Raw genomic sequence first — 13,423 nt, 5'->3', positions numbered from 1 at the left:
GAGTCAAATTTACAAAGAATATGGCAGTACGAGCCCATTTATCAACATGACATTGGACTCCCTCTGGCCTAGAAGCATGCACTGATTCTGTTCATAATAGTGCAATGAAGCTGATATATCCTCTTCTGAGGCAAACTCTCCCACAACTGCTGTAGCTAGCCCTGGATGTCCCGGATACTGACAGCGCGCCGCAGTTGACGTCCGAGTAGCTACCACACAGTTTCTGTCGGGGACAGATCTGAGGATATAAAACGTTGACCGTGCACTACGTCAGAAATAGAGAGTATCTTGCGAAATGTATTGCTATTTGTATGATTTATAAAGACACCGGAGACCAATATTCAGTATGTGTCTGTGGATTAGAATAGTGTTCATGGCACCTCATTGATTCCTGGTGCAGTTTGGAGGCGAACTGCGATTATAATTTTTTAATTGAACCGTGGTGACATTGGGACATAAGGACTAAAACACAAACAAGTAGGAAAATCACTACAAATATGTAAAAATCGAAACTATAAAGGACGTAGTTCATGTGTACTGCTGTTTAATCACAGATTACTCGTCTGGGCTCGGACTTTTCCTGGGACAAGTATCTCGTAAGTTACCGATACATTTGTACCGATATTTCAGTTAATTAAAATTGTTGTTTTCACTAAATGAGTTTGGTGTCCAGGATAAGAAAAGCCGTTGCTGTACTGAAGGCGTGATGCTTTCAACTACACTCGGCACAGCGCGATTAATCCTATAACAGAAATCATATGAAACATGCAACAAGAACTTACTAAAATAAGGCACACAGCAGCTACTCAGGCTGACGAAGATGCGTGGCACTGAAAGTAAAGGTTCTAAAATCTTGTCTATGCTAACACGGCGAGCTATGACTGTCTCATCTAATACCGTTGCTGTCGGTTGGCGGTCTATCAGTAGAGACTCTGTTAAACACTTTGACACTCTATATATATACTAAGATGGTATCTGTTCTTTCGGACATGTGACATGGGTGACCATGCAGCTCGTTAGAATGAAAATACAATGAAATGAACACCCTTAGCTGCTTACAGGCGTTGACATACGTCAACGGGGACAGATGAAAATGTGTGCCCCGACCGGAACTCGAACCCGGGATCTCCTGCTTACATGGCAGACGCTCTATCCATCTTCTTTTTTTTTTTTTTTTTTTAAATCTCATTTTGTTCGTTTACGTTCGTTGCATCTGCTCGGGGCGGACGTCTTAGACACCCGTTTCAGTTCGTCGTTGATCGATTGACTCAGTTTTTTTATTACAGAGGACAGCTAACCCTCCGACCGAACACGCTGAGCTACCGTGCCGGCATCCATCTGAGCCACCGAGGGCACAGAGAACAGGGCGACTGCAGGGATTTATCTCTGCCACGCCCGAACTCTTACGGAAATCGGCAACGCGCCGCGAGTAATGAGTATAATGGGCGGGGGCACTACGAATGTAGTGCGGGACAATACGTTAAGAATGTGAGTTTCGCGAGAGGCGTGCCAGAGATAAATCCCTGCAGTCGCGGTATCCTCTGTATCCTCGGTGGCTCAGATGGATAGAGCGTCTGCCATGTAAGCAGGAGATCCCGGGTTCGAGTCCCGGTCGGGGCACACATTTTCATCTGTCCCCGTTGACGTTATGTCAACGCCTGTAAGCAGCTAAGGGTGTTCATTTCATTGTAATCTTACTTTGACACTCTGCTTTTACTGTCCAATAATCAGTCGTTGGTAGTTGCTGTGTCACATCTGTGGCAACCGATGCTCCGCGACTACTGGCAAGTGGACAACTGGTCGTCAACTGGCTGAGTGAGGACGTGCGTCCGCATTTACCTGTGATCTGTTTTGCGGGTGAACAAAGTAGGTACAGGTATCTGCTCCCCCTGTTGCGCCTGACGTAACTATATTGGTTGGACAAGAATATGGCAACACAGCGGGTAAAGCATGTTTGAACATGTACCCAGATGCCTAGCCTACAGGCCGAGCTTTAGTTTTGACCACAAGCAGCATGTGCTGAGTGCTGTGTACGGTTTCGTACACAGGGGTGAGGAGTAACCGCTACAGAATGGTGCAGCAACTGTCATCATAGGAAAGCTCGACAGGAGCAGAAGTGATTAGCAAACAGATTAACACAGCAAACATAAAAATTAGTTAATTTACATTTCTCCGAACTAACGAAGACTCAAAACAATTAATGCAGCAAGAAACGAAGTTCATCCGTCACCATGCCCTCAAGGAAAAGTCTGTCTTCACTAAAGCGTGAATGATGAAGACAGAGCAATGACGAGGTGGTATCTGAACAGCATTACGTGGCGATGGGGCGTGAGTTACCGTAGCAGCTGTCACTGGCCGCCCTGCATTGTGGCTACATTGTGGCTCAGCGGGCACGCGCCATTGTGTCCGCTAGATCCCGCACGACTGCTGCCAGCATCAGACGGAAACTTGCCATTCCGTTGCTATAACGTCCATGGGGGGGGGGGGGAGGGGGGTTGCTAATATTTATGTTATACCACATCCCTCTCCTGAACCTCCTCACAATTTTCATCTAACGTAGATGAGCGAAAAACGACAAAGGCTAGGACTAGAGGCAGGTGGCATTCAGGAGACGGGAGTCCAAATTGAGGATGATGCCGAGTCCCGCCTATGCCCTGGCATAGGGCCAGAGCCCGCCTGGGAACACCAGAGTGCGCGCATTCACATACAGAGGCAGAGCAGCAAATGAAGACGGAGGCATCTCGACAACTGCATACGGACACAAGGAAGCACAAAGGACAGCCACCCAGAGGAGGGGCTCATCCCCAGAAGATGGTGGCTGTCGAGACGGTGACACTGGGAGAGGTCGTCGGCTCCTGGACTGGCGCTGATGGCGTGGGGCCCGTGGGAGCTGGAAGCAGCGAGGGCCACTGCGTCCATCTAGGTACGATATCTGAAAGCACGAAGACTGTGGCAGGATCATGATATTCACAAGGACGAATTTGATTCTGGTGACGTCTCAGCAATGCTCCTGTTCTGTGTAGAGGAAACATAGACCGTCCAATACATTGTACAATAGTGCCTCACTCCCAGCGCCTTCGTGCACCATACAGTCTGTAAAAGACCGAATCCTCAATTTGATACCGGACGGAGTGGACGCCGCCTGCCATGGTGGATGCATCATATAACAACTCTGTCAGCGAAGTCTGTCGCGAGGCTGGGAGCGGCAGGAAGATAAGAAGAGTAACAGAGCTTCATCTCATATGTGGGAGGCATTAAGTTTGTCGATGTGTAGCTTAGTTGTTCGTACAAGGGTTAGCCATTTAATCGCAAGTTGAATGGTGCATTCGTGATGCGCCTGACGCCAGGGACGGTGCAAAACTATTCAAGCTTGGCGACAACAAATTGAGGACCATTTTTAGTCACAACCACTTCAGGCAATATCTCGAGACAAAGGGCTGGATTGTGGAATGACTCACAGTAGAGTGTGTTGTTAATTCCTCATATTTGTATGTTCTGTTTGTTTCTGGTGTAAGCTATTAGGCATTCTCATTTGTGATATTTCAAACTTGATCGCCGATAAAACTCAGCTTCTTTTGTATTTGTTGGTCGGCTAGAAGCCCTTCTAAACGAGTTCCACGTTATTACTAAGTGTTTCACCTTCACCATGGTTAACTCTATTGTCAGTGTTTCACGAATTTTATTATCCATACGTGTCTTTATTTTCATTTTTTGTATCTACTGATTTAAAATTTTTATAAATTATAACAACTGTAGCAGATTTTTCTAATAGTGATGAAACTGTAAATAATGCAAATGGATTATCTGAAGAAGAACGCGTAACATTACATCCAGGTAAACTATGTTGGAAACTTTTTCATTTTAATCTCGTCTTGCACATTATTACTAGTGCCTTTTACTTGCAGTGTAAGGTGGCAGAATAAACGGCCAGATTCGCACCTTACATGAGACCTTTGTACATCGCAACGAGAAGGTGAAGATGACACCTAATGTAATTCGGCGGTTATGAGAACATTTGCCTGTCATTATGCAATGCAAAAAGGGATGATAGCCAATCGACAGTAATTAACACACCATTCCTATACAATACATGTCTTTGAGTGGAAGGTGGAACCGGCAACGCGAGGCATCCTAAATAGTACCGAACTTTGAACCGGAATCGGACGATTTTCGTAGGACTGACCAGCATCATAACGTATGTGTAGGAGCAATTTTGTAAAGAAACTTCCAATTAAACTTTCATAATATTGTGTTTAGGATTAATGTTCTTTCGGAGAGTTAATATTTAACATTGTTGGGTATAAAATTATTTCACTTTTTGTTGTTGCCAAGATGCGTTATCCATTGTGCTGTTTTTATATTATCGATTCGAAAGCTGTGTAAAAGCGTGTAATTTTGTGAGAGAAATTGCTACATTAAACTTGTCATTTCACCTTACACAGTTGTTCTCAGTTCTAGAATAAGCAAAGCCCCACCTTACAACAGTTGTAGTCGGAACAGCAGATGATAAAAATTCTAAGCACTTTTACCATTTGTCACGAATAGTTCTTAAATGTTTGGTGCCTCACCTCATTTGAAGTTACGCATTTGATGGTTATTTTGTCGCACCGTATTTACAGTTTCTGAATTAAGAATATGCTAACGGATTTTCTTCTCACTGTTTGACCTGTACTTGAAGATCTTACTCGTTACCTGTCTTTCATTTGTATTTATTACCCTTACTACATCGCGTTGTTATGAAGTTTGCCAGCCGGTGTGGGTGAGCGGTTCTAGGCGCTACAGTCAGGAACCGCGCCACCGCTACGGTCGCAGGTTCGAGTCCTGCCTCGGGCATGGATGTGTGTGATGTCCTTAGGTTAGTTAGATTTAAGTAGTTCTAAGTTATAGGGGACTGATGACCTCAGAAGTTAAGTCCCATAGTGCTCAGAGCCATTTGAACCATTTTTTTATGAAGTTTGTCTGTTTACAATTGTTTGTACTGACACGGCTCTGTCCGATTGTTCCCTACTGCTTCATTCATATTTTATTATAAAAATCAGTGTTGTTTATTGCAAGAACGAGACAAATTCCAATTTTTAATTCAATGAATATCACGTTAAACCATTGTTGGTAATCTGGTTATTGCAACGTCTTCAAGTGGTGTCACATATTCAGGACTTAACTAGTTTCATGAGACCTTTTACGCTAGCGTGCCATAGATGAACATCGTAGCGTCAAAATATCCCACAAACACGACGTAAAATGTGTAGCACAACAGCAGCAAGTCTTCCGCTTGTTGTGGCTAACAGTGGTTACCACGTGGCCGTCTCATCTTGTTACATAAGACAGGCGCGTGCAGGGGAAGGCAGGTGAAGTTCATCGTGGCGGCAGCCTGCCAAGTGAGGCGTTGCTTGCTGAAAATCGCCTGGCGGGCGTTCAGGGCCGAGAGGACGTCCATGCTGCCGGTGGTCGGCTGCGCTCGGGAGAACACCTGTCCCAACCGGCGGAGGCTCGGCTCGGGCACGACAGATGCAGCTGCGGCGGCGCACTAAACCTTTTAGAGGGCATTAACGTCGCTTCACTATTAGTGCGGAGACAGGGCGATCTGTAGCCGCTTTCGAACCGTTTCGTGTCCGCGCTTTGGAACGAGTCCTAAACGTCGCTGTATTTCACGCCGCCCGCACTTCTGCGCGGAGCGGCCACACGCCGTCGTGCGGGTAGCATAGGGGCAGCTTCGCAGGCGTTCTCCGCAAGCATGCGGGTGTGCTTCGGTGCGATACGCAGCGCGCTGTAACAGCGTGCTCGGAATTGCACCGCCACCACTACAATTCACGAATAGAGTGAGGTGGAAACAACACAACGCACATTTCCTTAAATGCCCTATTGCTCATAAATACTTCTGTACGGTGTTTATGACGGTAGCAGGAGAATAACCTTGCACACAACGCCAAATATTAGCTTTTATTATGCAACCTGTCGATACAATAACGGCTTTCGTTGCTAAGAACGTCCTTTTAATGTCCCCTGAACGTGTCCAACACCTCCAAACAATAAGTTAAACAGTAATTTACAATCCTAACAGAGCACCTCCAAATCACTACAAAGCTTTTTTCTCGGGCAACACTGGTGCTAATTTTAAAATACTGAGGAGAGACGTCTACAGACGTTAAAGTAACCTCTGGCGTGCCACAAGGGAGTGTTATGGGACCATTGCTTTTCTTATATATATATATATATATATATATATATATATATATATATATATATATATATATATATATATATATGACCTAGTAGATAGTGTCGGAAGTTCCATGCGACTTTTCGCGGATGATGCTGTAGTATACAGAGAAGTTGCAGCATTAGAAAATTGTTGCGAAATGCAGGAAGATCTGCAGCGGATAGGCACTTGGTGCAGGGAGTGGGAACTGACCCTTAATATAGACAAATGTAATGTATTGCCAATACATAGAAAGAAGGATCCTTTATTGTATGACTATATGATAGCGGAACAAACACTGGTAGCAGTTACTTCTGTAAAACATCTGGGAGTATGCGTGCGGAACGATTTGAAGTGGAATGATCATATAAAATTAATGTTGGTTAGGCGGGTACCAAGTTGAGATTCATTGGGAGAGTCCTTAGAAAATGTAGTCCATCAACAAAGGAGGTGGCTTACAAAACACTCGTTCGACCTATACTTGAGTATTGCTGATCAGTATTGGATCCGTACCAGATCGGGTTGACGTTTCGTCGCAGGGTTATTTGGTAAGCGTGATAGCGTTACGGAGATGTTTAGCAAACTCAAGTGGCAGACTCTGCAAGACAGGCGCTCTGCATCGCGGTGTAGCTTGCTGTCCAGGTTTTGAGGGGGTGCGTTTGTGGATGAGGTATCGAATATATTGCTTCCCCCTACGTATACCTCCCGAGGAGATCACGAATGTAAAATTAGAAAGCTTCGACCGCGCACGGAGGCTTTCCGGCAGTCGTTCTTCCCGCTAAACATACGCGACTGGAACAGAAAAGGGAGGTAATGACAGTGGCACGTAAAGTGCCCTCCGGCACACAGCGTTGGGTGGCTTGCGGAGTATAAATGTAGATGTAGATGTAGATGATACAAATCATACTTAAATTCTCTACGTTACGTTCTTAACAATGCTATGTCCACACAGTTCTTGAAACACTTAACATTTGTCCATTCCTCATTCATTTTATGTACATGTTGTGTTCATTCAAATTGCTTAGCAAAACCATCACTACGTACCTCTTGCAACGTTGCCCTCCGGATTTACCACTTAGACACCCTTTCAAAGTAGGAATAATATCCGTGAGTACCTCGACCACTAACGTCGTATTACAACAAATCTATTATAAGAACACATAATAGATGTACCTCATTAACGTGATCACAATTTTGAAATTGTAATTAGAAGAAAAAATAACTTTGTTCATACGATTAACTGTAAGGTTGACGTAAGTGTGCTCAAAGATTCAGTATCGTCCAGCCCTACATTGACGTGACAACATATTTACGTATGAAGGGAAAAGCATTCTCACATACGCACTCGTACGAACTACGTTATCAATCATGCATAAAAATAACACCGTAACAATTGTAAAAGTATATTGTGCAACTATCAAAATTCTGTAACTTACCTTTAACATCTTTGAATAGTAAATATTCAGGTAAAATTCGTGAATCAAAATTAAATAATCTTAAGTGTCAAGTAGTGCTGCTGAAACGAGTTTCTCTTTACACTTCAACAGAATAGGTAATTTGATTTTGTTATGATGCGTAAAGAAATACGCTTAAAGGAAAGGTAATTTTGCTGAAATTATTTTTTTAATTACTAATGGTTAAGAAGTGAAACGAGAAGTTCTTCAGATTTGCAATTTATTTTGGGCGACTTGTCTTTGTAGATACATTGTTGAAATTATATACAGTTTATTCATAATTTTTACTTTTTGGTCCGCCTGACTACAACTGAATGAAACACAGTTTTCGTGCCATATATGATTCGCCTTTACACTCTGCAAGGCATCTTCAGTGGCCTGGAATATGTACATATTTTACTAATTAGTTTACATTTTGGGGCAATGTACGTGTAGGTTTTAAACAGCTCTGATGGCTGGTTTTTGCTATGATGTAGTAATATTTTAAATTCTACTCCCTTGAATTTATCCCCCTTGGTAGATGGTTGGCTTAGGTGTGATTGGCCGGTTTGCCCAGTCTTATGTGCTATTTGGAAGCCCTGTCTCTTTAGTATGTTTGCAACTCCGTGTGTTAATTTATGTGTGGAAGTCACAGTGTACAGTCTGCTTCTTTTCTGAGTGACGTTGCCATTGTGTGTGTTTGTTGAGTGTGCTTGTAAGTTTGTAGCTTGTGAGTTGTCTTGTATTCTGGAAGCGTTGTGTGAGCAGGTGAACAGTCCTGCTTTCCTCCCTATACTAGTATGGACAAACACCTCCTGAACGAGAACACGTAACAAGAAGTGCACGACCACACATCACGAATGCAACCAAACACCTCAACTACCCCCCCACACAGGCACACCTCAACACTACTTGCTCGACATAAGATGCGGGAGTGGAAATCCGGTACCAGCGTTGTAACCAGCACCAGTTCTGACACCACTGTTGGGAGGTCAGTGAGTCGAACCTGGGACTCTAAATGGCAGATCTGAACCCAAGACCCACCACGCCATATTTCGTCACAAGGCCGAGCAAGTTCAAGACTGTCGAGGGGCAGTGCAGAGTGATACAGCGGTATTCGGTAGCATTTCTTTATTCAGCTAATTTACAGCATTCAACTGGTGCAGCATAGTGTCGGCGTGCCACCCGCAGCGCTGTCCTGTGAGTCCAGCCAGCTCAGCAACTCCTGGTGTGCCGACACTGCTGCTGCTGTCATCAAGGCCACTCAGCTGGAAGTCCGCCGCGCTCTTCCTGGTCGCTGCTCACTGATGTGTCGCGTCTTGCGCCGTGTAGCTGCCTATGATTCTAGAGACTACTACAGTCCCTGGTCCTCGCTGCCCTCCACCCTGTTTGGCCTGCTCTGTCTGACCCTGGGACGAAGGTGGATGTACTGGTCACCCTTGGCCCTCAGGCTGCCGCTGCTCCCAGGACAGGACCAGGCTCGAACCCGCGCCCTCCTGGACGCTGTGCCGCAACTTGCCGCTAGTGGTGCTTGCTGGATGGCAACACTCGCCACCATCTCTGGCGCTGTCACAGCACTGCTGTGCCTCCCGCAGCGTATGCCTCGCCCAGACACCGATACACCAGGTGTGAAGCAAATGTGGCCCGTAGACTGGAGTGGAACTGCCCCCCCCCCCCCCCCCCCCCCCCCCTAAACCCACTGCAGACCACTGTCACTGCCCTCTTTCAGGCAGTCCGTGCGATCTCCAAGTTCCAGGCTGCCATTCCGTCCCACTCCAGTGTTGTGTCCCCGGTGGTGGAATATAGCCTGAAAAAGTACAGAGAAACAAAGTACAAGTTTACGCCGAATACATATAACATTGCTGTCAGACTGGCCCCTATAAGCGTAGACCAGCACAGCTCCGACCCGACACTCAACTGACCTGGCACACACTGCCTCTAGCTAAAATTGCCCGTCTATTTATACTGTTTTTCCCATAGCTTCTGATGTAGTGTCAGAGAGAGACAGAAACTATGACAGGGATAAATTCCCACATGTCAGCCACTTACAAATCACCCTCCTGGCTCTGGCCTAGTGCCCCGCCTCATACACTGCAATAACTTCAAGCAACGCTGCAGTATCTTGCCTCGTTGTTGCTCCATTCAAAACAAATCGTGTGCGCAGTACCGCTGTCGCAGCTTCGCTCCCCGAAATGTTTACCTTGCCTGGCCTGCCGGCTGTCGTCTGTTACCACACTCTGACAGTGGCCCCAGATTTCGTGGGCCAACCGCGCCTTCATTGAATTTTGATAAAATTTCTCTTTCCCTCGACTAGGACTGACACTAGTGCAGCAGCACACTACAAGATTTCTCACTAGGAGTAGTCCTCGAAGTAATCCGATTTTTAATAGATTGTTCTGTCACTGTGTCAGGTTGTAGCTTTAATTTGTTCTGCAAGCGATGCTGCTATTCACGACCATAAAAGTGTGTTAAAAGCTGTGAACTATCTGAGGAAGTTAACCTTGCATTACTGCGCAACTGTTTCACCAGGTATCCAGTCTAGCTTACCAAATTCCCAACCAGACTAACATTAATTATAATCTTTTAATAGTCATACGACAACCGGTTATATATATATATATATATATATATATATATATATATATATATATATGTATGTATGTATATAAAGAAAATTTAAAGAAAAGAAATAAATCAGTTTATATTTGGAAATTTATTTTAACATTGATCATTAAAATTTCAGCATATTAAACTTGATTCACAACTAAACTGGTGCCTTATTTTGGATTGTGAAAATGTGAGATTGTAATCTTATGGAACGCATCAAATATGGAGCCAAGATTGGGAGACTGCATACAACACTGCATTCATAAAATAACACACGAAGAACGTTGAAACATATGCAAGAGGAAATTAAACACAACCAACCGATTCAATTTTCACCCAAAGAAGTTACGTTCATAGCGCAATCCTGTCCGTCATGTAATTACCACAAACTGGTATACTAAATTCATACTAACTTTCTGTGAAATCTTCCTGAAAAGAATTGCTGAGGGCTACTTTGATGATTACACCACATGCTTCACGTGGTGAACTTGGTTTACACAAAGAGTGTAACTCCACAATAATTTTGATAATTAAAATAAATTAGATCGAAAAGCAATTTACAAAAGAAAAACCTCGAACTGGTTACTATTGTCTTACTATTAACCTGATGGGTCAAACAATTGTATAAGCACGTGGTACTGGTCTCACAAAGTACACCCCATGTGGGTTGAACATAAAGAAAAGTTGCTACATTGAAAAATATTGTCAAGACGAGACGTTATAATCTCACGCACATTCACATTTAAGATTGATGATCTTAGTTAGAGTTACTGATCAACACGTGGTTCCACTTTACTCACAAAGTAGTGACAAAGCAACTACCGGAATATATTCTGAACTTCACACTCGAATTACACTGCATTGCAATTTAAGATAACATTAGATATTTTAGAGCAAAACCTGAAATAAAGGTGATTAAATTTTCAGTTAGGCTGAACTTAAGAAATCCATTGTCCTACGGACTTAGCAGACACGCGCTTACCCGGAGATCTTACCACTTCAGACGCTCGCCGCAGACAGACTGACCTGGGCTCCTACCGAGTGTGCTTCCCAAATACAAACGGAAGTGGCCCTATACCAACATGACAAGGGACGGACAGGACCATACTAAGAATAGAAACCTCTCTGCTTTTAGAAAGGGTAGCTACCTGTTCCGAAGTTGGTCTTACTGTTCTCTAGCAGACAGGCTTGTCTGCTACCATCCAGCATGCAACTACAAATAGATTTGCTCATTCATCCTCTCACACAGGAGGGAAGGGGGATGACAGTATCTTATCATATACAGTATATAAAAGAAAGCGGATGTAGGTTCCATATGGGACTGTGTGACATGAACTACATATATGAATTACATATAAACTGTGCTCTAAAGTGTAGTAGTGTGACAGATCGTTCTTGTTTATGTGTAAAAGTAACACGTTTCACTGCTCAGTCCCCTCCCAGATAGTCAGAAACACCACAGTAAATTTAGAAGAGGAATTTATGCCGTAAATGACAACATATTTAAGAAATTAACATGAAAGGAATCCAACAGAGACCTTTCAACTGTGGTGCCAACTGCTGGTGAGATCGCTGCTGAAGACGCAGTGCGATGCGCCAGAGCCATAGGCTGAACATGATGGTCTTCCCTCTCGGTAGTGCCACGAGGCCGTCCAGAGCCCAGTCTTCTTGAGACTGTAAGACTGTTCATGATCGTGACCACCACTGCCAGCTGTCACGTGCAGTGGCTTCATTCCTGCCAAGTCTTTCTTCAACACCTCGGAAAGAACATCTGGCTTCTGGTAGCCAAATTACATGACATCGTTGATAATGGTGTCTGGTGTTGGCTTAAAGGCGTTCTCGACTAACCTCAGTTCACCACGACCAATCTCAAAGGTGACTACAGCTCACTACCGTTTCAGCGTGTATTGGAAGAAAACCTGAATTGGATCGTCATAGTGGCGCTACTAGCGCCAGTCTTATGCGACTGGTGCGAAATAATATACAACACCTTTCGGATGTAGAAACATGCCCCCCAACTTTAGTTTACGTCGCACAACTTTTTGCGATTTTTTTTCCATCAGTGTATTTTGATAAGTTCCCAAGTTGTCTTACTGCTCGCTGTTTGGACTCCAACTAAACTGTAGACAGGACACGTTGAGCTCAGCACTAGTAAAAATTTGCCGGCGCCGATAAGCAGTACCACAGAAATAAGTGAAAACGTAAAGAAAGGCTATGGCAAAACGCAAAAAAAAAGTTGTATGTAAGAAAAACGCTGCAAGGAAAAACTCATTACCAAAAAAATCTTAATAAGCACTCACCTGTGAGCAGTGATATGACGTTGAGATGTTTTCCATTTGCGGCCACACTAATAATGTAGGTTCTCACATTCACAAAACCCGTGGATGTGCTCATCTTGTAGACGTTTGTTGTCCAGCGTCGCACGCTCGCAGCATCATGTGTATATTTGAAGTTGTCTTTTAACATTATGCATAGTAAACAAATACTTCGAATAATCTTGGTTTGTTGTTGTTATGTACGAAAACAACAGTGAGATCGATGCAATGAAGAAATATTTTGCTGCCTCAGTGAGTCAGTATTACGACCGGCACCGTAGGTGAAAACAGTGCAGCGGCATTTTGCACACCTGTCGTCTGTTAAAGCGTCTGCCAAGATCTCACCTTGACAACTGCTATTTTTATTCCATTGGCTAGTGACGTCATTCTCATGGTGTCACACATGTCCTTCGTCAAAGTTACAGAGTGTCTTATGATCGAAATTGGGCACTGTGCAAATTTAAGTTACCTTGGTGGCTAATAATACAAATAGTTCAATGTATGAAAAGTACATTGGGAATCTCTCACAACCTACCTGCTCTGGTCGCATGCAAATTCTGTTTACTGTCTTTTGGCTGAATCTAGATGGACGGAGTGGAAATGGCTAAAAATAAAAAAATATAGAAAATATAAAATCCTACAACATGAAACAATAACGGATGATCAACCAGTAATCGAAAACAATCACTATGTACATTTTAGTGATTCATGACTATTTTCCATCATGAATAATAATGACACTGTGTGACTGTTACACACTTAAGTAAAAAAAAAAATTGCAACGCCAGGAACGAGTTTTGCGACGTAAATGAAGTTGTTAGGGGTGTTTCTACATCTGAAAAACAATGTCTATTCAAATTCCGAGCGGG

General features: G+C 43.8%; 1 non-coding gene across 1 annotated transcript; it reads left to right on the top strand.

Annotated features, from left to right (window-relative positions):
- The first annotated feature begins 1,546 nt into the window (after nt 1–1,546).
- On the top strand, nt 1,547–1,620 carry Trnat-ugu. The gene has a single exon. It is a non-coding gene; the product is annotated as a tRNA-Thr (tRNA).
- The last annotated feature ends 11,803 nt before the right edge of the window (nt 1,621–13,423 follow it).

Source organism: Schistocerca piceifrons, chromosome 6 (genome assembly GCF_021461385.2).
Source record: "Schistocerca piceifrons isolate TAMUIC-IGC-003096 chromosome 6, iqSchPice1.1, whole genome shotgun sequence".
Taxonomy (NCBI): domain Eukaryota; kingdom Metazoa; phylum Arthropoda; class Insecta; order Orthoptera; family Acrididae; genus Schistocerca; species Schistocerca piceifrons.
This window is presented reverse-complemented; position numbering and strand designations above follow the sequence as displayed.